Here is a 24,831-nt window from a genome sequence, read left to right on the forward strand (position 1 = left end):
GTACATTAATTATCCCAATGTGTTTCCACATATAGAGGCATGCAACCCACTTTTTTGCATTAAAAATGGTAAAATCCTTAAAAGGGTGGAAAATATATGAATTAAAAATTGGAATTACAAGACGTAATTATAGATGTGATCACATGCACCATGGCATGCTTTGATTCCTTTTAACAAAAGCTAAATCCCACCCCCAAAAATTTACTCTCTTTATAGTTAAATATCTAAGGATTTATCTTAATATTCAAATTTGATACAAATACATATTATTTTATATAAATGAAATCAAAATACATAAAACTATTGATGTGTATGAAAATGTCTCCAAAATTGGTACAATAAACTATGTTGGAAAAGTGTGTTTGTAGATAAATTTTAGACGAATTGGAAATAAATAATCACACCTAACTTAATTTGGCCGATAATAATCTTAAGTCAGTTATTGGCTGATAATAATCTGAATTAGTCAATTTTTTTTTTGTAGAGTAGTCCGCCGTTAAAATAGCTTAACGGGGTTAAATTTTTTTTCGAATTACAAACCGATGTTTTAGGGTTTTTGATCAGAACGAGGATACGAGTCGATTGATGTAAAACTTACCTCGAATTTGTGCTCGAAATGGCTTGATTTTTGTTAATTGAAAGTTTAAACACCCGAATTGAAGTACCGTTTTCGTGGGTTGGGCAGTATTTCGAGGTAAGTTTTATATCAATCGGCTTGTATCCTCGTTCTGATCAAAAGTCCTAAAACATCGGTTTGTAATTCGGAAAAAAACTTAACTCCGTTAAGCTATTTTAACGGCGAACTATTTTACAAAAAAAAAAATTAAACAGTTTGGATTATTATCGGCCAATAACTGACTTGATATTATTATCGGCCAAATTAAGTTAGGTGGGATTATTTATTTCCAATTTGCCTAAATTTTATTGGGTGAAAACAATTTATATCATACCATACTCACAATTTGTGTGTATATATATTTATATAGGGTGGGTTCTAGAGTGAACGCTAGTGTATTTGCGAACTGAGTTAACAAATCCTGACCATTGATCTACACACGTGTATGTCCAGGATTAGTTCACTCAGTTCGCAAGCTACACTAGTGTTCACTCTTGAACCTAATCCTATATATATAGGGGAAAGTTCATTTGAGAAGAAAATTAAATTAAGAAGAAAAAGACCAAAGGCTAAAAATGTAAAACATTAAGTAGTTTTTCTCTCAACTCATTTATTACTATTTTTGACTAATTAATTTTCTCATAAACACTATCATCCTTCACACTTAAATTTTTGCTTACACACGTCAAAATTTATCCTATACGTTTTGAAATTTATCCTACATATATTGAAATTTATCCTACACACTTCGTAATTCATCCTACACACCTCGTAATTTATGCTACACTTTACATTATATATGTTTTTTTTTTTTTTTTGAAAATTATGTTTTTATTGAAAATAAGTTACAAATTTAATGTAGTTAGCTATTAAAAAGGAAGACTACCAATTGATGATCCATCTAAGTTTACTAATATACCCTTACACTAATATTAAATACAAAAATTAAATGAAGTAAAATGAAGCATTCTTATTGGTTGAAATTTCATCGTTTTTGTTCTTACAAAAAATTTCTTCTCATTTGAACTCTCCACTATATATATATATATATATAGAAACGAGATCAGGAGAAAACGCTCAAAAGTGTGAGAACGGTGAGAACGCTTCCTGGCCTAACACGTGTCACGCCGCTTAGAAAAGGGCGGAGGGGCTTTCTGTCTTTTCATATTCTTCTTTTCCAGTTCCGCTTTTCCCAATATTGTTGGTTTTTGAGATTTTTGGCGTTAACGAAATTCAATATTTTAATGGCGTTTAATGATTTCATTGTATTAACATTTTGGCGTTTATGGCGTTTATGGTGTTTATGGGGTTTATGGCGTTTATTCAAATTCGTATGCCATTATCTATTTGAATGGGGTTTTCCAAGGCGTTTTAAACAAGATGGCCCATTGTTCTATTATTTTTTATAAACATTCTGGAGTTTGTGTTATCTTGGCGTTTTACTATTGTTATATTATATTTCAACCATAGGAAAAAAAAAATATAAGCGAAGAAAATAAATTAAAAATCTTAATAGGATCTCTCTTCCCAATCTTCACTGTCATCAGTCTCTCTCTTTTTTAATAGTACTAGAACTGTCACCAAATATATGGCGTTTTAATTAAAACTTAACAAACCCATTGGTTTGATTATTTTGCCTGCTCGTCTGTTGAAGTAGCTTTTTTGGATGTTTGGGGACATAGATCTATGACGTGTGGGTGGGTTTTTCGCTTTTTGATTATCTTGATCTTCATCTTTATAATCAACCCACTCTTCATTGTCATTGATCTCTTCTCGTCATCCAAACTTTCTTCAAGAACAAAAAATACAAAATGCCATATGACTGGCATCAATATCTATTTCTTAAATTTTTGTCCATCTCATGCAGCAAAATCTTTCTGAGTTACTCCCTTCTGATAATAATTCATTCAGTGAAACTTCCTGAAGAACAGTTATGAATATCCAAGAAAGCATATTAGCCATCTTTGATTTTTTTTTTGTGTTTTTAGTGAGTGGTATTTAGTAGTATTGGCGTTTGTTTTTTTTTTTATCAAATGGAAGTTGTTGAGATGTATCATTTTATATGATGTCTTTTCGGCGCCTAAGTTAGGCGGTGCATTATTATAATAAAGTATCCGTCTTTTCAGTTAATGTTTGTAATTATTGTTTTTAATAAGCTTTATCTCTGAAGTCTATAACACGTCCCATCTTTCAAGTTTGGCGTTTTAGATTCTAATATAATAAATTTTCCCTATCTTCAGTATTACTGATTTGTATTTTTTGTTTCTAGTTATATTTTCAAGTTTGCTTTTTATTTTTTATTTTTTTTTTGGTTTTTTATAATACGTTTTCAAAGTAATTTTATTATAGTTTGGGTGTTTTTGGTGGCATTTAACGGGATGATATCGTTTAAACAAGCATTTTGGCTGTTTTAGCGTTTTTATTATATATGGCGTTTTTGTTATATAACAATCAACTGAAAAGGAAAAAAAAAAGAATACATAAACAATTGATCTTCCAAATCTTCACTGTCACCAGTTTCTTTCTTCTTTTTTTGAATCATGTTGACTGGCTGGTTCGACTTTCGTGTGATTCATTTTGTTTTTTTTGTTTTTCAAGTAGTTTTATGTGCCGCTGTTTGGAAGCACACAGTCTGACATCAGCATCTTTTTCTTGAAGATTTATCCATCTCATGCAGCAAAATGTTATTGAGTTTAGACCCTTCAGCCAACAATCTTGAATTTCACAATGAACGATGTTTGATTTTTTAACTTTTTTGGCGTTTTACCTATAAAAAGGACGCCACGAAATAAGAGCACCTTAAACCTTAAAATTTGATCATGCTAAAATCAATAATGTTTTGCTGTATGAGATGGACAATATTGTTAATCCTCTGTTAAAAAAAGATAACTGACAATGTTGTCCACCCCATACAGCTAAACTTTATTGACAACAAAGCTCAATAATGTTTATGTATGTTTTGGCGTTATAAATTGGATGGAAGTTGATGATTAGTCAATAAGATTTTACTCAATAAAATGGACAACATCCTCAGTTAAGGATTTTGTCCATTTCATTGAGTGAAATCTTTACAGACAACCAAACTGAATTTCAAGAAAACGTTTTGGGTTAGAAGGTATTTGATGTTTGGGTTTTTTGGCGTTTCTAAGGCGAATGAGATATATGAAATATGGCGTTTGGGCTTTTATGTGTGTTTTTAATTGAAGGTCTGAGATGTTGTATATATAGGATTTTTTTGGCGATTCTTTTAGGCGGGATTTTACTCTAATTAAGTTTGGCGTTTTATATATAATGGCGTTTTTACTAGGAATGGTCAGAGATTTTCGTTTTTGGCGTTTTATTTCATGAGATGGCGTTTTGTGTGGAGAAGTCAAAAAACCCTTTTACCCTTAATAAAGCGCATCCACGTAATATAATTGATGTTATTTACGAAAACGCCACCGCGTCAAGCTTGTCCATAGATTGTTTTGATCGGACGATCGATAAGCGTTCTCACCGTTCTCACACTTTCTACCGTTTTCTTTAAATCCCGACCCTATATATATATATATATATAGGGGAAGGTTCAAATGAAAACCACTAGTTATTGTGAAACTCGAAAACAAACTAAAAAAGACAAAAGAAACATACCAATTTTTTTTTTTTTGCATAATAATTTTCGCAGGTTTTTTTATATAAAAAAAATTTTCAAAAAAATTTTTTTTTTTTTTTGTGTAGTGCACATGTGTAATAAATACTACACATGTGTATGTGTACTACACATGTGTATTATTACACATGTGTATTACAAATTCTTTTTTTTTTTTTTTTAAAGTTTTTTTTTATATATAAAAACCAGCGATTTTTATAAAAAAAATTGAAAGGAAAAACTTTTTGTGTATTTTTTAGGCTTTTTTAATTAGTTTTTGAGTTTTCATAATAAAAGTGGTTTTCATTTGATACATCCGTTATAGTAAGAAAATAGAATGATAGAATTGCCCTAACCACATGCTTTATCGGGGACCATGAAGAGAGCATGAGAAGATCCCAAAAAAAGTAATAGAAAAACGGAGAGGGGTTAATATTGTTAAGAAAATGAAATCTTGGTTATAGTTACTAGGTTAATTAAACAGATTAAACAAAGCGCTTATTAAAACCCCACAAATATAATAAGCCAATGTGCATGGTGGTTTACAGTAGTTAACTTTCTTTTATAAAGAACATCTTTCATTTCTTGGGCACCACAATTGTTCCTCACTTTAATCCTTTAATCCTTTAATCTTTGTTGTAACACTAAGTACGCTCATCTTGGGGTGAGTGTACAAAATATACATACATATAACTTTAACATGGGTATGTTATCATTATGATCGTAGCATAACTATAGAAATTTAGTTGTTTCCTATACATCATAAACAACCATTAATAAATTCTCCAATTGTCCAATAAAGGAGGAGGGACATCTGGTGAAGGGCTTAGACCATATGTAGTGGTTTAGTTAAAAATGTCTCCATCTTTGAGTGTTTTTCACCATATATCAGTCCAATCAGCAAGAGACATTATTGGGCGTTTTTACAAAAGGGACGTGGTGGAATAATGCCTAATAATGCTCAACCAATCATTACACAATTATTAATTCTTTTTTAAATTAACCTAATAATACTTCATTAAATAAAAAAATTACAATACTAAAAATAAAAAAACCGGAAAAAAATACTAAAGATCCAAATCAGACATTTAATAAACAAAACTTTAGGGACTTATATAGCTTTTTTGAAACTTGAAATATTAAAGGTTTTAAAGTTTAAAACATTTTTTAAATACAATCAAAGTGTAGGAACTGAATGTGCAAAATCATCTTCTTCTTACCTTGTCACCCACAACAACCTGCAATATCAACCTTCAAAAAAAAAAAAAAAAAAAAACCTTTAGCAAAATCTAATTATACACACACAAATATTATTTCTTTTGTTTTTTTAATTAAAACTAATTATACACAAACATGACAAGGTCCTATTGGGCAAACAAATGAACTTCCAGCGTGTTTCAAATCACGCTGGGGGTGGGACCGGGCGTTCCGGGGCGTGTTTGAGTGGGGAAAACGTCAAAATGTTGGCCACTACGGGTAGTCTTAGACCATGTGTAGTGGTAATGGCGTTACCTTTGGGCGTTTTACGCCATGTGGCAGCCTAGTCAGCAATGGGGCATTATAGGGTGTTTTCTAAAATGGGTGTAACAAGGATGTGGGGCATTATGTTAAATGAGATGTAATATAATTAAATAAATAAAAAACCATCAAAAAATCTTATTGGACAAAGAATGTGAAGATGAAGGGTGATTGTACAAATAAATGGGAGCAAGGCGTGGAATATACAACGCCAAACAGCCAAAATTCAAAAAAAAAAAAAAAAAAAAAACGCCCCAGGGGCCGTCGTCGGGCGTGTTTGGGCGTTTTCGGGCATAAAAACACCTCGGAATGTAACGAGTACGCACGATCTTAGTGATGGAAATTCGTGATGGTAGTCACGGCTCTGATGGGGCATTTATTTAATTTTTGTATTTTCATTGTTACCTTTTTTTATTATTGTTGTTTTAATAATTGCTATATTAGTTTGGAGTAAAATAATATTGTTATTTTAAACAAATATCTATGCCATGAAAACAATATAAGGTTAAAAGTGTTGATTCACGATGATAGAACTATAAGGTAGCGTTTGGTATGAAGGAATAGAATGTGGAATGAAATGGATCATTTTGATGGGATGAAAATAAACATGTTTGATTACCATGTGGTAATGGAATGGAGCATTCCAAATGAATGTAACTCCTTCCAAATATAACAATTTCCATTCCTTGCTAAGGGTCTGTTTGGTACGGGGTAATGGAATGGACGAGTGAATGGAATGGACGAGGTAATGGAATGAACAAGGGAATGCAATGGATTATTACCATTCCATGTCTTGTTTGGTTACCATATGGGAATGAAATGAATTATTATTGTGTATTGTTTGATAGTCAAGAAAAACGAAGGAATAAAATCAGCGGTGAGTGGTGGTGGTCAATGGTAGTGATTGTGGGTGACGGCGGTGGATGGTGGCTGCAACGGCGAGTGGCGGTGGAGGAGACGATGGCGGGTGGTGGTGACCGGGGGGTGCGTGGAGGCAGAGGTAGCGGTGGGTGGCGGCGGCGACTGGCGTTGGTGGCGATAGTGGTTTGTGGCGGCGGCGGGTGGCAACGGTGGTGGGTGGCAACGGTGGCGGGTGGCAATGGTGGCGGGTGGGTGGCGGCGGCGGTGGTGGTGGTGGTTGTTGGGGTGGCGGTGGAGGTGTTGACGGGTTGCGGGTGGAGATGACGATGGCGTCGGTGGTGGTGGTGGGTGGTGGCGAAGGTGGTGGGTTGTGGTGTTAGTGATGAATGGTGCTAGATGGTATGGAATGAAAAAAAACATGGGGAGTGGATAGAATAAGTTTGAGGGAATGGAATGCCTTATGGAATGAGTGATTCCATTCCATTGACCAACCAAACACTCTTTTCTTCATTCTCTCGTAATGATCCATTCCATTCCGCCTCTCATTCCTACATACCAAACACTACCTAAGGGTTTTTTTTTTTCATTCCTCTAAGGAATGGAAAGAAATATACTATTATTATTATTATTATTATTATTATTATTATTATTATTATTATTATTATTATTATATTTATATTTATATTATTAAGGTAGAGGATCATATACATTAATCTAGAAGTGTGAGAAGTGTATTATAACACTATATATAACACTATATAACACAATATAAACACTGTATAACACTATGTAACACCATATGACACTATGTAACACTATATAACATTATATAACAAATATAACATTATATTTTGTCTGCTAGCATGTCTATGGTAGATGTATAGTGTTATATTTGTTATATAATATTATATAGTGTTATATGGTGTTATATGGTGTTACATAGTGTTATACGATGTTTATATAGTGTTATATATAGTGTTATAATAAACCTCTCACACTTCTGAATTAATGTATACTATCCCTACCCATATTATTAATATTAATACTAATATTAATATATATCAAAATTTTTATTATTATTTTTTTACCATTATTATTATTATTATTATTATTATTACGACAATTATACTTTTGTCGTTTTTAAGACAATTGTGTTTCGTTGTTTCGTCTTTTTTTGTTTATCAACTTGTATAAAGTAATGATTCATTCTATTCACATATGAGTAACCAAACATCACAATGGAATGGAATGATTCATTTCATTCCGTTGTACATTCCGTTACCTCGTGACCATTCCATTCCCTCATTCATTCCATTACCACATACCAAACGGACTCTAAATGTCAAAATGATTAAATAAACCGGACCTTTATCGTACAAAAAAAGCATTAAAGATATAAAAAACTTAATTAATATGCACTATATATATTTTTCAATATAATTTGTAATTTTAAGTTTATTAATACAGCTTAACCTATGCGTTTAGAGTATATATTATACAAGCATTATCAAATACAAGACGTGTTATCAAATAGGTGTTAATCACTTGCAGGAAGAAGAGAAAACCGCGAATTAAAGCTTGTAATGAAGTTGCATGAAAACGTTGAATAATCATGGTTGTCGATTCTACTAAAATGCAAACAAGAAATTTTTAGGAAGTGGAATTGACCCGTTAACTTTTAATTAGGTTGTTTTTTATCTTTTAAATCGTTTTTTATTTTGATTTGTAACTTTTAGGTTTTTATTTTATTTTTAATGTAGTTTTTTAAAATTTAATGAAAATGCGTTTTACTTTATTTGCCTTTTATATACATAAAATTTTTTTCTATATTTATTTTATTATATATCCAAGTTTATTAGAAAAAAATATTCAAGTGATAGAAATGGTTCAGGTGATGACTGCTGTAAGGGATTTAGTGATAATGTGATAGAATTATGTCAAATCAAGTATCGCCTTGTTTTTATTTTTATTTTTTATAGTGTGATGGGTGTTCCCTCCCCTTAAGGATATATTATACATTACTATATTACTCTTTATCTCACTATTAATAGTCATTATTCATCGTTTTAAATACATTTACGGGTTACTCGATATGAACTTAGGATCTCTCCTTTACCTTGATGGTGTAACAATTTTCTTTAATCTCCATCTCACCCCACTCCAAGACTCATCATGATGCATAAGAGTTGACATTGATACTATCTTGTAAAACATTAAGTATTGTAGTTATATTGTTCTTGTTTCAACATGTATAACTATAGAACTTTAGTTGTTTCCTAGACATACTAAACAATCATTAACAAACTTATTAATTTTCCTATTAGAGTAACACGTTCTTTTTTAAAAGATATATTATATATAATTATGTTACTCTTTATTATCTCACAATTTATAATCATTATTCATCGTTTTAAACATATTTACGGGTTGCTCGATATAAACATAACATCTCTCCTTTACCTTGGTGGTATTATAGTTTTCTTTAATCTCCACCCACCCCAAGACTCATCTCATGATACATAAGGATTGTCATTGATACTATTTAAGTATTGTAGTGATATTTTTCTTTTATCCCAACAAGTAACACCTATACCTTCATTTTTTAAAATAAGTTATGATACTATTTTGTAATACTAGTCGCATTCTATAATATTTAGAAATATATATAGCGTAATTTTTAGTACCATTTGAGATAACATTCATTGTGTGATTTGCATGTTAGTTTGTAAGTACGTAGGTCAAGAAAATATATATGCATTTTCTGTCTTCATACATCCATTTGTAAATGTTTGTATTATTTTTGATATTTTGATGTTTATTTCTTAATGCAAGCAAGTAACATATCAAACGAAATAATAGTGGGCATAGAACGGAGAAAGGGTTATTGGTTAATTTGCCTTACTGATTGACGGAATGGTTGGACTATTTATCTTTTGTGAGATTTGGAAACCATCACAAGTGCTTGGTCGTTCCAAATTTGGTTTTGTGTCTATCATTTCTATTTGGGGATTTGGATTTGAATCATTAAGTTCACTATGGGCATCAAACATGTAGAGGTTGTAAATTAGGTTTTGAATTGATTAGAAAATTAGAAGACTAATTTGGTAACATCTAAGCTAAAACACATTTGTGTGTGTAATTGTAAAAGTTGTGTGGATTGTGATTAGGGTTACTATGTGGAGGGGGTTATATCCGGATATATTTGGCACTTTCTTAGCCAATGTTGAACATGGTACAAGGTCACATCTATAAGAGTATGCCTGTTGTTAAAAATTTTATGTTTGAATTCGCAACTACATCTGTAAGGGGATCGCTTCCGCGGTCAGGGTACCGTGCATTTACCCTTTTTTTTACATCTGTAAAAGTTATATTCTCATTTAATTTTATTGCCTAATAAAATCTAAAATTTTAGTGCATAACAACGGAAAATGAAAAATATAAAAGAAAGTGTTTACGAGTTTTGTTAGGTAAATGGGTAAGTTAACGGGGTGGTGGTCCATTGGCAAAAACAAAGCGTTTGAACACCTGGGTATAAAAGGGGATGTATTGGGTTCAAGTCTCACATACGACAAGGATTAAAAGAAATTCGTCGTTCCAAAAAAGGTAAATGGGTATGTAAGTTTCATGTAACTGAGCTGGATATTACATGATACAATAGTCGTCCAACACCCACAGAATCGTTGATACTAATATCATACCCGCTCTCATATTCAAATACTTGCCACAATCCATATCTTATATGTTTCAAGTTTTAAGTTTGATTACCCGTCTAATTTAGATTTGTTTGCCATCCCTACAAGGAGCCAGAAACAAGGACCAATGATCGCAATAGAAAACTATATTTTAGATACTAAGATTATCAGAAACTAAAGTCAAGGTCCAACCAGTTTTTAAGTATATTATCAACACAATGTTCAAATTAAAAAAATAACTAGTTTATGAAATAAAGCATTGAATTTCCAAACACTAGAGTTTTTTTTTTTCAATTAGCTTATGTAGTATAACTTGTTAGAAGCAATTGATATTCGTGATGAATCATAATAAAAAAAATTGGATGGTACAAGTTTGCTGTTAAAATTTGACATATTATGACCTAGAGTGAGATTTATTGTGAATATTTGTTATAACCATCCCTACTAATGTAAATTTATTATAATCGTCAGTGAAAATGAATAAAATAGTAATCGAATGTTAACATATAAAAGCAGTTCCTTTTTACAAAAGTGATGATTTTGGCTAACATTGACCTAAAATGATAATTTGATAAATTTATACCATCATGAACTTACACAAAATGCTTTTATCCATCATGAAATGGTTAGCCTACAACCTTTCAGGGAGCAATGTGTCAGATGAAATTTTCCAACTTGTTTCCATGTATCTTACTTTTCATCCAATTCACACAGACATATTTGATGATGATTACTTAATGTGTATGCATTATGTCACCGATAATACACAAACATTCACTTTATAGTTAACAATCAAGGTTATGTGTGAACGACCATAGTGGTATACTTAACTATATACACAAGGAAATTGATCTTAACGCACATAGTCAGTAAAGAAAGTGAATATCATAACTCCCATTGTCAACTTGAGCCATCCATTGGTCATGTCTAGTTGTCTAATTCGGCTATAATGTTTAAACACATGTGACTAGATTTGAGCTTCATTAGTTTAATTTCAACACGATATCTTTGAATTAAAATCCACCGTTTTATTTTGATCAATTGATTAGCCAAATTGATAAAGATGGTTTCAAATAATCCAATTATATTTCCATAAGTGTATTTCACTTTAACAAAAATTGGAAAAGTGATAAAACTTAGTTTGGTGGATTTTAATGCAAAGCTATCGTGTTGAAATTAAACTAATGAAGCTCAAATCCAGTCACATGTGTTTAAACATTATAGTCGAATTAGACAACTAGACATAACGGATGGCTAAAGTTGACAATGGGAGCTATGATATTCACTTTATATTTACCTTCTTTACTGACTATGTGTGTTAACATCAATTGCTTTGTGTATATAGCTAAGTATACGACTATGGTCATTGACACATAACCTTGATTGTTAACTATAAAGTGAATGTTGCTATATTATCGGTGATAGGATGCATACACATTAAGTAATCATCATCAAATATTTGCATACATATTACGTAATCATCATCAAATATTTGCATACATATTACGTAATCATCATCAAATATGTTCGTGTGAATTGGATGAAAAGTATGATACTCAGAAATAAGTTAGCTCCCTGAAATGTTGTAGGCTCACCATTTCATGATGGATAAAAACATTTTGTTTAAGTTCATGATGGTATATTGTTGATCCCAGATAAGATGCTCAAAGACTAAGTATGACAAATAAACTTCAACAAGCAGGAAAATGTTGCGTGGAACTAGAAATCAAACTTTCAAGAAACAACTTACAGAATTTTCAAGTATATTGATCACTTTGGAAAACAAAGTTATTGACTGTTACAAATGAATGCTTAAAGAATTCTGTGTGAAGGGTAATGGAGTTTGTGGTGTGTGTATTAAATGCTTAGCTCAAATCATTTAACCTTCGGCGTTGACATCTCTATTTATAGAGAGTGTGGATCATGAATTAACGTGTGTTTATTCATGCACTTGCTCTGCACAAAGTAGCTTTTGGCATATTCATCGAATCCGTTGATGTCAACTTGCTACTTTCCAAATTGTGTCAGGGCTTTTTCTTTAAGAGAAGTTAGTTCATCAGAAATCCTGATGACCAGCTTACCAGAATTCTGATAAGATTGATCGTTAGAAATTCTGATGATCAGAGTTACTAGATTCTGATGATATATCATCAGACTTATCAGAATGGTCTTTTCTGATCGCCTTCTTTGTCTTGATCACTTCCTGATATTAGTTGAAGATGTATCTTTCTTTTCTTCTTGTCCTGTTATCTTGTAGGCACCTTTTTATTGATCTTTCTTTACTGTGTCTTCAGCATATGATCAGGTTGATCATCTTTTTCTTCAATACTTACATAAAAGTTTTCTAACAATTTCCCCCTAGGTATTGTAAGAAAAATAAACTGCCTTATAACAAGTGAACATAATTCAAACAAAAATTCCCAACAATGGAATCAAAGTTGCAAAGTACAAAACCTTTGTTCAAAACGCAGATTATGTTAGTGCAATATGTCTATTGACTTCGTCTTGTATCGAGTCATGTAATGAGATAGGATAGAACAACCAGTGCTCAAGTTGCTAGAAACTGATTTTAGTGGATATGTTGGTAATTCCGCTTGAAAGTGACAGAGGCCATTTCAAGCGAAATTAACATTAACTAATTCCGCTTGAAAGTGTCTTGGTCATTTCAAGCGGAATCACCATCATTATATATAGGAGCATGTCCGTTTCATTTGAAGCGGAATTAGGTCTTGTATTCGGTAACGAAGTGCTGCCGGATTGTCTCCAGGTGCTGTAATTCTATCAGATTAATACAAGAGACATTATAATTACATCGAGCGTCCGTTTCATTGATTCCGCCTTTGATTCGGATAAACAACTCTTCTGATCGACTCATTCGGGTCATACAATGATCCTACAAGTGGCATCAGAGCTCAGGAAGAAGAGTTCAACTTGATTGCATCTATTTTCTGACTTCTACACCTTCTTTTTCAAATTGGACAAGATTTCACGGTCAAAATGGACTAAATTTTTCACAGTACATGCGAAACAGTGTTTTAACAAAGCCTTGAGAGTTTTAGACTTAAAATCGGACTAAAAGTGACAAAAATGGGCCAAAAAGCTGATTCCGCTTGAACGAACATTCTAATTCCACTTGAAATGTTCAGTTGATTTCGCTTGAAAAGTACTATTCCGCTTGAGATTAGCAAGTGATTTCGCTTGAATCTGCTATTTCGCTTGAAAGTTCATCTGATTCCGCTTCAAAGTCTAATTCCGCTTGAAGATTTCGTTTGAAGTGTTGATTTCGTTTGAAATGTCATCCAAGTGATTCCGTTTGAACAAGTGATTTCGCTTCAATAGTGATTCCGCTTGAAATCACTATTTCGTTTGAAAGTGAAATTTTGTGTCGAGATCATTTCACGTCAACCGAGTGTCAGTTTGTTTCAGATTATTTAATATTTCTTAAACTGATTGTGTTTGTTTGACTGTTTGTCTCCAGGTTATTCAAGAATTTCAAACCATGGCTGAAGAATTCTACAATACGTTTTTCAATGCGTTCACATCCGAATCTTCCGAGATTACAACCGTTACACCAAAAACCATCACAAAAGCGATCAATGAGAACATCAAGCATGATAATTTCTACGGAACACACTCAAAGCCACCAACTCTTGAAAGTATTGAAGATTATACATGGTGGAAAGAGCGTTTCATTAACTGGGCGAAAGCATACGCGCATGAAAGCTGGTTCTGTATGGAATTTGGATATGAAAGACCAAAGGATGATAAAGGAGAAGATCTTCCATTCAAGAAATTAACCAAAGATGATAAATCTGAATTTGCAGCTGAACAGAGAATGATTGCTTTGATCCAGTCGGCAATTAGAAATGACATTTTTGCATTGCTTAACCATGATGGGTCATCGAAATCTGTTTGGGAAGCTTTACGAGTTAAAGCTGAGGGGGGTAAACAAATTAAAAAGAACAAAATTGCTTTATTAAAGAAAGAATTCGATCTGTTTGATAGCATTAAAGGAGAGTCTGTGAGGAAAATGATAGAGAGATTCTGTCACCTAAAATTTGAACTTGAACATTTTGAGATTGTGAAAACAAGAGAGGAAATTATTGATAAAGTCATAGAAGCGTTACCACGAGCTGATTAGTGGCAAACGTTTGTTTTTATTTTGAAAAATGATGCTTTATATGAAACAATTTCTCTTGATACATTATTTGAAAAGATTGAAACTCATGAGCTTGAATTGCAGAAACAGAACAAGATGAGCAGTTCTTCACATCAACAGAATGTTGGCTTGTATTACAAAGGTAATTTACCTTCGGTGAAAGCTGATAGTTCACCAAAGACAGCATTCAGTGGTGAGAGTACAAAAGAGCCACAGAAGAGCTCATCAAGTTATGATTCGGGTTATCATTCATCAGCTTCAAAAGCTAGTTCTGAAGAAGTAGAGGAGATACTATGCAACATTGCTCTTAAGTTGAAAAATTCTCCGGCAATGAGCATCAACGCAGCTAAACAACAAATGAGTTTTCTTGAATCTGTTTTGGAATCGTATGAAGGTCTAGTTGCAGGCAAAATTGGAAACTCAGAGTTAACCAAAGAAGACTACGACCAGATTGATCCGGAAGAGATGGAACTCATTGACATCCGCTGGTGTTTAGCTAGTTGCATCCGCAGAGCTCAGAGATATATGGAAATTACTGGGAAACAATCGTTAGGCGGTGCATCAACAAAACTTGGATTTGACAAATCCATAGTGACCTGCTTCAAATGTAAGCAGAAAGGTCATTTCAAGAGAGAATGTAATAATTCTGCAGTTGGTGGAAATGAACATCCGTTCAATGATGATTATTACCGAAAGGCAATCTACCACCGAAGCAGAGAAGAGCCAAAAATGATTGAAGATAAACCCAGAGAAAAATCTAGAGCTTGTGCAGTAATTCACGATGATGAAGGTTTTGACTGGAGCACAATTTGTCCTGAAGAAGATCGCTTGGAAAATGTTCGAAAAACAGCTCATGGCAGATCTATAACAGAGAAAAGACAGTTTGTTTTTGTTGCAGAAATCAAAAATGAAAACAAAGAAGAAAATGTTGTTGATGAGGTCAAAGAGAAAACTTATCGAGATAGAAACATTGCCTTGAACAGAATGGATGAGATGCAAGAAGAGTATGAGAGTGTTGTCAGCAACAAGAGATGGGATAAGAAGAGAGAATGTTACTTCAACAGAGAAGGTGAACCAGTTGTTCCAAAGAAAGACATAATCTTTGAAGATGTTCTTCTCATAATTCCTCGATCTGCCGAATACTATAGAAATGTGTTAAAAGATGACACATATGCAAAAAGGCATGAAAAGGAAATCAGATATGCCATGACATCGTGTCTGAGAAAGAGGGATGAAGAGAGAATGAAGAAGAATGTTGAAGAAATGGTAAACAATCTGAAGAAAACTGCTGAAGAGGTTAAAGCTGAAGCTGTTGAAGTTGAGGTTTTGAAGGAAATCAAAATTGTGAAAGTTGAAGATTTGAAAGTTGTTGAGACAAAAAAGAAGGAAGAGCTGAAGCAGACAGAGGCAGCTGAAAACACCGAAGTGCCAATCACTGAGGTAAATTCTGATTCTGAGATCTTAAAACCGATTGAACAGAGCAAAAAAATGCATGGAAACATGCAGAGCTTGTACTAAAAAGATGAGAAGTTCAGAACAAGAGATCTTAAATTCACAAAAATCGAAAACATTTTCAAAGAAAAATGCAAAGAAATGCTAGAAAATGAAAAAGTTTTAAAAGAAAATGATGAAAAACTTTCAGAAAAATATAAAAAGTTAGAAAAAGAAAATGAAGTTTTGAAAGAAAATGTTTTGAAAAAGACAGAAGAATGTGACCAAAAGGAAATTGTTTGTCAAGAAATGAAGAAAGAATATGATTCAATAAAACTGGCATATCACATTACAAAAGAATCATATGAAAAAGTGAAGGATGAAATGAAATTTGCTCAATCAAGAATGAATTATTTATCTGAAACAACTAAAGAGCTTAAGCGAATGTATGAACTAAAACAAGGTGTTGTTAATTCCTATATTGAGGATGTTGCTAAGCTAAAGCGACAAATTGCTGATTTAGAACAGGACAATAACAAGTTAAAAAGTTATCACGTGTCGTCATATGTGCTTGAAAGAATTTTCAATATAAAACCGGGAGATGGTGAGTCTGAGCAAAACAAGAAAGGCATTGGCTCAGAGTTTCATCAAGTTCCACCACCGGAAAAGTTTGCATTTTATGATGATGAAAAGGTCGAAAAAGCTTTCAACATGGTAGATCAATTGCCAGATAACATTGACATAACCTATTCCAAATCTGATGATTCTAGTGATTCAGAGGTGGTAGGTAAAGTCGTTGAAAGTGTGTTGAAAGAAGAGTCAGTAGATACAGGTAAATCTGAATCACAGGATGAAAATGAAGGTAATCTTCATGATGGATATCTGAAAAAACACAAAATCCGAGAAAAATTTGAATGATGATTCAAAAGGATTGGTTTATGCCATGATTGTAAATATTTCAAAAAATATTGTCTGTAAATATGTTTGTAAATATTTCTTTACTGTTTTATATTTCAGAAAATACAAAAAGATTTTTGATTCTGCTTTGTTTTCGACAACCGATGTCTGAGAGGCTGAGTGTCAAAATCTAAGTAAGCTGATTGTGTTTCTGAAAATAAAATAAGTTCATTAATTTGAAACTTCAATTTTAACAAAAATCAAAAACAGTTTGTGATATCTCCAAGGTCATTCGTTTGGACTTGGAAGATTAACAGTGAGGGATTTTGGATACTTAACATTGCCAAATCTGTAAAGACTGTTGATAGGGCGAGTGATTTAGAAAGTTTGAAAGAGCCAGATTATGATTTCTGGAAATTTAAAATGTTGTTACTTATAAACGTATGAGTGTTGCAGGTAAGAGTCCAGACTACGATCCCGACAGCATAGTCTAAGGGGGAGTCTGAAGACGAGCTCAAAGCAAGGGGGAGCTTGTAACCAGAAAGCTAGGTGTCGATCCCTAAAGCACGGAAGCTTGATGAAAGGGGGAGCCTGAAGAAGCTGATAAAGTAAGAGTCAGATTCAGATTCTGGTAGAATGATAAAGATAGAGCCAGGATAAGATTCTGAACTTTTGAAGAAAAGAAAAAGATTGATAGATGTTTACAGTGTTAGACAATTTGGAAAGAGAATGAAGACTGATCAAGACTGAAGATGTGTCATGATAAAGACTCGACACTGAAGACTTCGTCAACATCCAAGGGGGAGTCTGTTAGTGCAATGTGTCTTGACTTTGTCTTGTATCGAGTCATATAATGAGATAGGATAGAACAACTAGTGCTCAAGTTGCTAGAAACTGATTTTAGTGGATATGTTGGTAATTCCGCTTGAAAGTGACACAGGCCATTTCAAGCGAAATTAACATTAACTAATTCCGCTTGAAAGTGTCTTGGTTATTTCAAGCGGAATCACCACCACTATATATAGGAGCATGCCCGTTTCATTTGAAGCGGAATTAGGTCTTGTATTCGGTAATGAAGTGCAGCCGGATTGTCTCCAGGTGCTGTAATTCTATCAGATTAATAAAAGAGACATTATAATTACATCGAGCGTCCGTTTCATTGATTCCGCCTTTGATTCGTAAAAATAACTCTTCTGATCGAATCATTCGGGTTATACAACGATCCTACAAATTACAAAAAGAAATAACATGAAATTCAAATATTTCTTCAGCTTTTTCTTGTAATGGATAAATTTATGGCAGATATCATACATTTCTTTATACCAGCCTCTAGCTTTTATCCACTCATCAATGATTTCTTCAATATCCTTTCTCCGCAACTCTTTATCTTTCCCCTTAGCTTGAAGTTGTTTCTGCTTCTTGTTCATACATTCCTTGATGTATTTCAGTGTCTGATTAGAGTACTTGCAGATATCAATTGTTCTGAAAAGAGCTTTGTTTCCTTCAATATCTCTGAACACAACAGAGAGTCCTGCTTGTTCAAGAATCACTCCAGTTATGGCTTCCTTTTCCAGCTCTTTGGAGACAGATGTATTTGGTGGAGGAATATGGACCACCTTCTGATGAACATAATCATAATTGATGCATAAATCAAAATCAAAAAGAGCTATCCTTTCAAACAACTTGATTCCTACTTTTGAATTGTTGTTGAGTTCTCTTCTGACAACTTTGTTGTTTCTTTTGTATTCATCAAAAATTTTCTTCAGAAAAAGAATATCCATTGTATATAGCTTATCTGCTAGATCTCCATCAGTTAACTTTTCTTTAGTGCCATCTTTCCTTAGGAGGGTGTATTTATTCTGTTCATAATGTCTGTCTGAGGTAATATCATCATCTATCTTAAGAACTCTTACCACTGGATTATCAAGAGTCTTGTGAATGCTTTCCAGACCTCTCTCAAGCCTTTCCAATCTCCAGTCTCTGCTTAATGGACTCAGTGGCCTGTCCAATTTATCTTCTGTAGACCAGTAGTACTCCCTGAGATTTTGTTCAGGAAACATCATCACATCTTTGTCAATTTCTTGAACAAAGATTGTGTTCCCTTCAAGAGTTTTTTGCTGTACTATTTTTGGCCTTTTTGAAGAAGATGTTGCTGAATCTGACCATTTTCTCTTTTCTTGCAGAGTCAAGTTTTGACTAAAGGTTGTGTCCCCTGATGTGGTTTGACTTGAACTTGTTTGAGGGACAGCAACATTTAAATCAGAGATAACCTTGGGTGTAGATTCATACCTTTTTATCATCTCTTCTTTTGATACTACAGGAGGGGTACCCATTGTTGGTGTTCCTATTTGGCTTGTAGGTGTGACACTTGGTTGCTGTCTGATGATCTTTGGGACTTCCAGTTGTAAGGCTTCTTTGGGAATGGGAGTTGTAAGCTCACGGATGTCTACTTGTGCCAATCTGGCAACATTGTAGTGCATCCTTTTCATGAGAGATTGAACATTGTAGGATCATATTCTGACCTGAATGAGTCGTTCAGAGGCTTTCTCCTTGGTTTCAGGTGCGGAATAACAAGAAACTAAAGTAGAAATAGCACGCAAATCACTTTAACTACTTGTTTTATTGATTTGACACTGATTACACTTCAAATCTCGCACCGGCAGCACTTCGGTACGATTTCTACACACCGTTCTCTCTGGATCGCTCAAATGACCTATTTATAGGTGTTTGGGTTCGCTTATTGGACAGGCCCAATAAGCAAACCATACGAGCGAACCCACCATGAACCACTCTAGCGGACCATAGACAAACCGTACGAGCGGACCTGTTAATTGCCGTTCGAGCGGACCACCCATGTGTTCGTTCGAGCGGACCTATGCTAATGGACCAATGAGCGAACCTATCTATTACATATTTTCTCGTTTTCCGTACATTATACAATCAATCCTATTCTAAGACTCGAACGAAGATGTAGTCGACAGACAACTGCACCAACAGACTCCCCCTTGAATGTTGACGGAATCTTTAGTGAGAGTCTTCAACATGACATTCTCGGATATTGCTCGGTCTTCTTTAGGAATTCTGCCTGGATCTTTCTTTGGCTATAACTATCATCAGACTCCCCCTATCATCATGCTAGGATTACCGTCTGGGATTTGTTACCACCATTGAAATCATCTCCTGACTTTATCTCTTCAAACTTCTTCTCAGGTTCTGATGTTTTTCCTGGCTTTCCGTAGCAACAGGACCAGAAACCTTCACAACTCAAACAATCTATCACAAACAACTAAAGTTGTGATTCAACTTAATGAATCAACTAAACATTTGAGAATTTTTACAATTAAACACTGATCACAAATTTGAAACATTCCAATTTCTAATTCAATCTAATGAATCATTTTAAACATTTCAAATCACTTAACCAACCTGTCTGTTCATCAAGTTTGGCCATTAAGATTTTGAAAATCAGCTCTTCAACATCAGTTGTCGAAAATCTTTTTGGATTTTTGAAAATAAGAAACATAAATGCAAAGACAGAAATTAAATGCAGAAATGAAATATGTACAAACATATTTTTGTGAGTTTGTGTAAGAGGATCATATCAGTTTTTGAGACACATCACACGCACCGTTAAGCTTTTGGACATTTTAAGTTCTAAACGATTCACGTTGATTGACGATATAGTTGTCCTCTTAAATTCTCATACAACTTTCAATCTATTCAGGATACTATTTAAGTGTTTTATGAACTTAGCTCAATTCATGTGTCCCACCTCTTGAATATACTCCCGTATCCAGAATCCCAATATTCAGTCTTACAGGTATGAATACTACAATGATATCTGTACATAAATTAGGGGAAAAATGCGAGAACTGAGGGATCTCAGGTCAGAACTTCCGTTCAGCAGAGAGATATCAGCTTCGACTTAGCAGTGTGTCCCCTTTAGAGGATCTTTTCAGCTACAACAGATGATTATCAATTTTATTGTCTAATCAGCTGAGGGCTTTATGCTATATTTCAAGCATTTTGGATAAAGTATTAGCCAAGGACTAGGTCAGAACTACCGTTCAGCAGAAGTCCCGGAATAATACCCCAGACATCATAGAGTATAAACACCTAGTATATCAGAATACGAGACCTTTCAAACGAAATTTCAGGGGTTACCTATATATCCAAGTAGTGTTCCCCACGAATTTCACAAGTTTAAAATTTTAGGTTTATATCCCGAATAAATATACTAAATGTACAAAAACCTATCGTCACATCATCAGTGAGACCGTTTATTACATTTGACATTACATTTCTTTAGCGTGCTGTGATAGTCCACTGATTTACTATCATTTCCTCTTATTTCGCAACAAAACTCAGTTTTAATTTTTCAATGTTTTTGACATTTTCAAATTTTCTGATTTTTTAAACTTTTCTCCCCCTAAAATCAAAATATGTTTCAATTTTGATTTTCTGGGAAAATTTGAAACCAAACTATACAGATAAAGTGACAACATGATATCGAATCGCTTCAATTCGCCATCCACTTGGCGTAAACAATCAGAACTCCCCCTCAGAACAAACTATTTTCCCATTGTGATTTCAAAACACTTAAGTTTGTTTTAATCAAAATGGTTTTTTCCGGAAAAATTAGTTTGTTTACCAAACATTTTAGGTACGGGGTTACTTCATCATCTTGTCTTTCAACCATAATTAGGAAAATCCAAGTACAAGTTAATGTCCTTGATTTACCATTTGCAATTCAGAAACCTCTGTACCAATTGTAAGAAATACACAAACAAACCTCTTTACCGTTTGAATGATTGACGTTACCGAATAAAGTTTTGAGAAAGATGCCGATCCATGCTCCACGCTTACCAACCTGGGAGCTCCGGTAAGTCAGGATTTTTTTTATTTAAATAGATTCACCCAAGCCTGACCAGCCTTGGGTGATTTCGAATTCTTGTTCAACAATGGTGGAAAGTTTTTCTCATCCATTGTTAAACTAGAATTCTCGACCTTTACCTCAACACATGGCTCTTCTGGTTTTAACGAACCAGAATCATTGCCTGCAGATGGCTTCTCTGACTTTGATGAGTCAGATTCATCGCCTGAAGGTGGCTTGTCTGACTTCGGCACGTCAGATTCATCGCCGACCTTTTCCTTCTTCTTCTCCTTTTTTGTCCTCAGATTTGTATCTGATGAATTCTTTTTGCTTGTCTTTACAGCTGAGGGAGTAGATTCATTAGAACTTATATTCTTTTTGTCCCGTGAATCCGAGGACAAAATCTTTTCGAGATATTCTCTCGCTTTCTTTCTCTTTTTCCTCAGTCGGTCTTTCTGCCCCTGAGAAAGCTTTATCTTTGTTTCTTGAACTTTAGGTTCTTTGACCTTCTGTTCTTTGACGTTTTGGCCTGAAACTTTCAATTCTTTGGGCTTGACAATGACTGTTTTCTTCTTTGCCATTTTCTGAGAATTAGCCCTCAATCTGTCATTCGATCTTCTTGGGCAATCTCGGGCAATGTGACCTTTGATATTGCAATTATAGCACCTCCTGGTCTCATAACTCCAGTACTGACAGTTAACAGCAATATGCCCGTGATAGCCGCAGCTGTAGCACACCCTGTTATCGTACCAGTTACCACCGTTGAACCAAACATTCAAGTCGTAACATTGTTTGGCCTGGTGGTATTCCTTCCTCAAATTTGCTGGATTTGTCGCTTTAAGACTGTGGTCTGACCTGCACCACTTATTACCAACAGTTTTTGAGTTTTCATTTTTTACTTTTTGTAATTTTTTATTTTGATTGGATGATTGATCTGATGAACTTTTATTATCTTTTTGAACAATTTTCTCATTTTTAATTTTTTGTTTCTGTTCCACTTTCTTCTTCAAAGGTTTTTGCTTAGAGCATTCTCCCTTTTCAGTCGATTGCAAAACAGTTTTCTGAAATTTTTCCTTTTTATCATCAGATTTCTCACCACAATCTTTAACTTTGACATTGTCAAAGTTTGTGACATTGTCACTTATTGGAACAGAATTGATTGGTTTTGGACAGGGAAAATTCAAACTGTCTGATTTAGTCACAAAACCTATCAATTTCTTCTCAAGTTCATCAATTTTGTTCCTCGAATTCTCAGCTTCACTTTCAAGCTGAGATATTCTCCCAAAATGAGACTTTATTGTTTTCTCATTATCATTCTTCAAATTTTCAAGAACAGATTTTTCATTCATCAAAACTTTTATCTGTTCCTGAAATTTTGATTCATTCGCTTTCAGATTCTTGTTTTCAAGCTTAATCCAGAAATCCAAATCTTCTGAAGATTTCTGTTTACTTTCAAGCTCTTTTTCCAACTCTTTGATTTTCCTTTGAACACGTTCACCTTCTTTTTCAAGTTCGATAATTTTCTGAAGATGGGAATTTATCATTTTCTGTTTTTCAATGTTGTTTTTACTAAACACATTTCTCCCATCTTCAAGAATTTTCATTTGCTCTTCAAATTCTTGATTTTTTAATGTTAAACTGTTAAAATCATTTAACAGTTTGTCATTTTCTGCTTTTAGTTTGTCACAATTTTCATGTAACCAAAGAATCTGGTTTTCAGCAGCGTGCTTCTCGTCTTTCAACTTTTTGACTTCAGATATCAAACTTGCCATGTCTTTCACAAGTTTGTCATTATCAGTCTTGACGTTATCGCATCTTAAGCACATTGTTTCATTCTTCACCGATTCTTCAGCTTTTGGAGCTTCTTCTTCCTTTTCTATGAATGTACCTGCACAAAAGATTTTAACGAAATCAAGAGGATTTCCATTATTATCAGTATAACAACCTCGTTTGAAATCGTATTTCAGCACATATTTTGCCCTGACACATTTAGCAACCCTTCTGTGCATCTCTTCAATCACTACTGAACTCAGATCTAGCACATTATTCTCCAAAGCCCTGATCATTTCTTTCTTTTTCTTTCTGATTTCAAGTTCATGAGCTTTAAGTTTGCTGATGAATTGATTTAGAGGTAGTTTTGAAAAATTTGAGTCCTCCCTTAAATTTTTCAAACATTCATCCCATTCAATCGGTAATGCATCTGCAAACTTCTCTAATTTCTCAGCATTTGATGGATATATCTCATGATTTTTCAAATAATTCAATAAAACACCATATCGGTCTTTAAGATCATCCAGCGTTTCGTCTTTCAGACACACAAAATATTTAAACCTTTTTGCCCATCCATCTTTGCTCACTTTTCTATAACCCTCATCTAGAAATCCGTGATGCCAATCATTAAATCTTTCGAAATAATAATTCTCCTGTTCATCAAACACCATTGCCATTTTTCGCAAAAACCCGACACGTGTTTGTTGACTGATAAGCGAACCAGGATGTCAGAAAAGCGGACCAGATGGTTGTTGGAGCGGACCGACTTGTTCAGATAAGCGGACCGAATTGTCTTTTGTTGGAGCGGACCGACTTGTTCAGATAAGCGGACTGAATTGTTCAGATAAGCGGACCAAACTGTCTTTTGGAGCGGACCGGCTGTATGAGCGAACCGATCTCAATCGACCGAATAAGCGGACTGCCTGGTTTGACCCATTTTTCTTTCGAATTTCGGCTTCAAACTTTCCAGGGTTTGTCTCGGTACTATTGCGCACAATCTGTGAAAATTTGAGCGAATTCCGACCGTGAAATCTCGCCGAATCAGTAAAAGAAGGTGTAGAAGTAAGAAAAAGTGACGAAATCCGGCTATTTTCTGCAGAGAACCTCCTCCTGAGCTCTAATACCAATTGTAGGATCGTATTTTGACCCGAATGAGTCGTTCAGAGGCTTTCTCCTTGGTTTCAGGTGCGGAATAAAAAGAAACTAAAGTAGAAATAGCACGCAAATCACTTTAACTACTTGTTTTATTGATTTGACACTGATTACACTTCAAATCTCGCACCGGCAGCACTTCGGTACGATTTCTACACACCGTTCTCTCTGGATCGCTCAAATGACCTATTTATAGGCGTTTGGGTTCGCTTATTGGACAGGCCCAATAAGCGA

This window comes from Helianthus annuus, chromosome 5, assembly GCF_002127325.2.
Source record: "Helianthus annuus cultivar XRQ/B chromosome 5, HanXRQr2.0-SUNRISE, whole genome shotgun sequence".
Taxonomy (NCBI): Eukaryota; Viridiplantae; Streptophyta; class Magnoliopsida; order Asterales; family Asteraceae; genus Helianthus; species Helianthus annuus.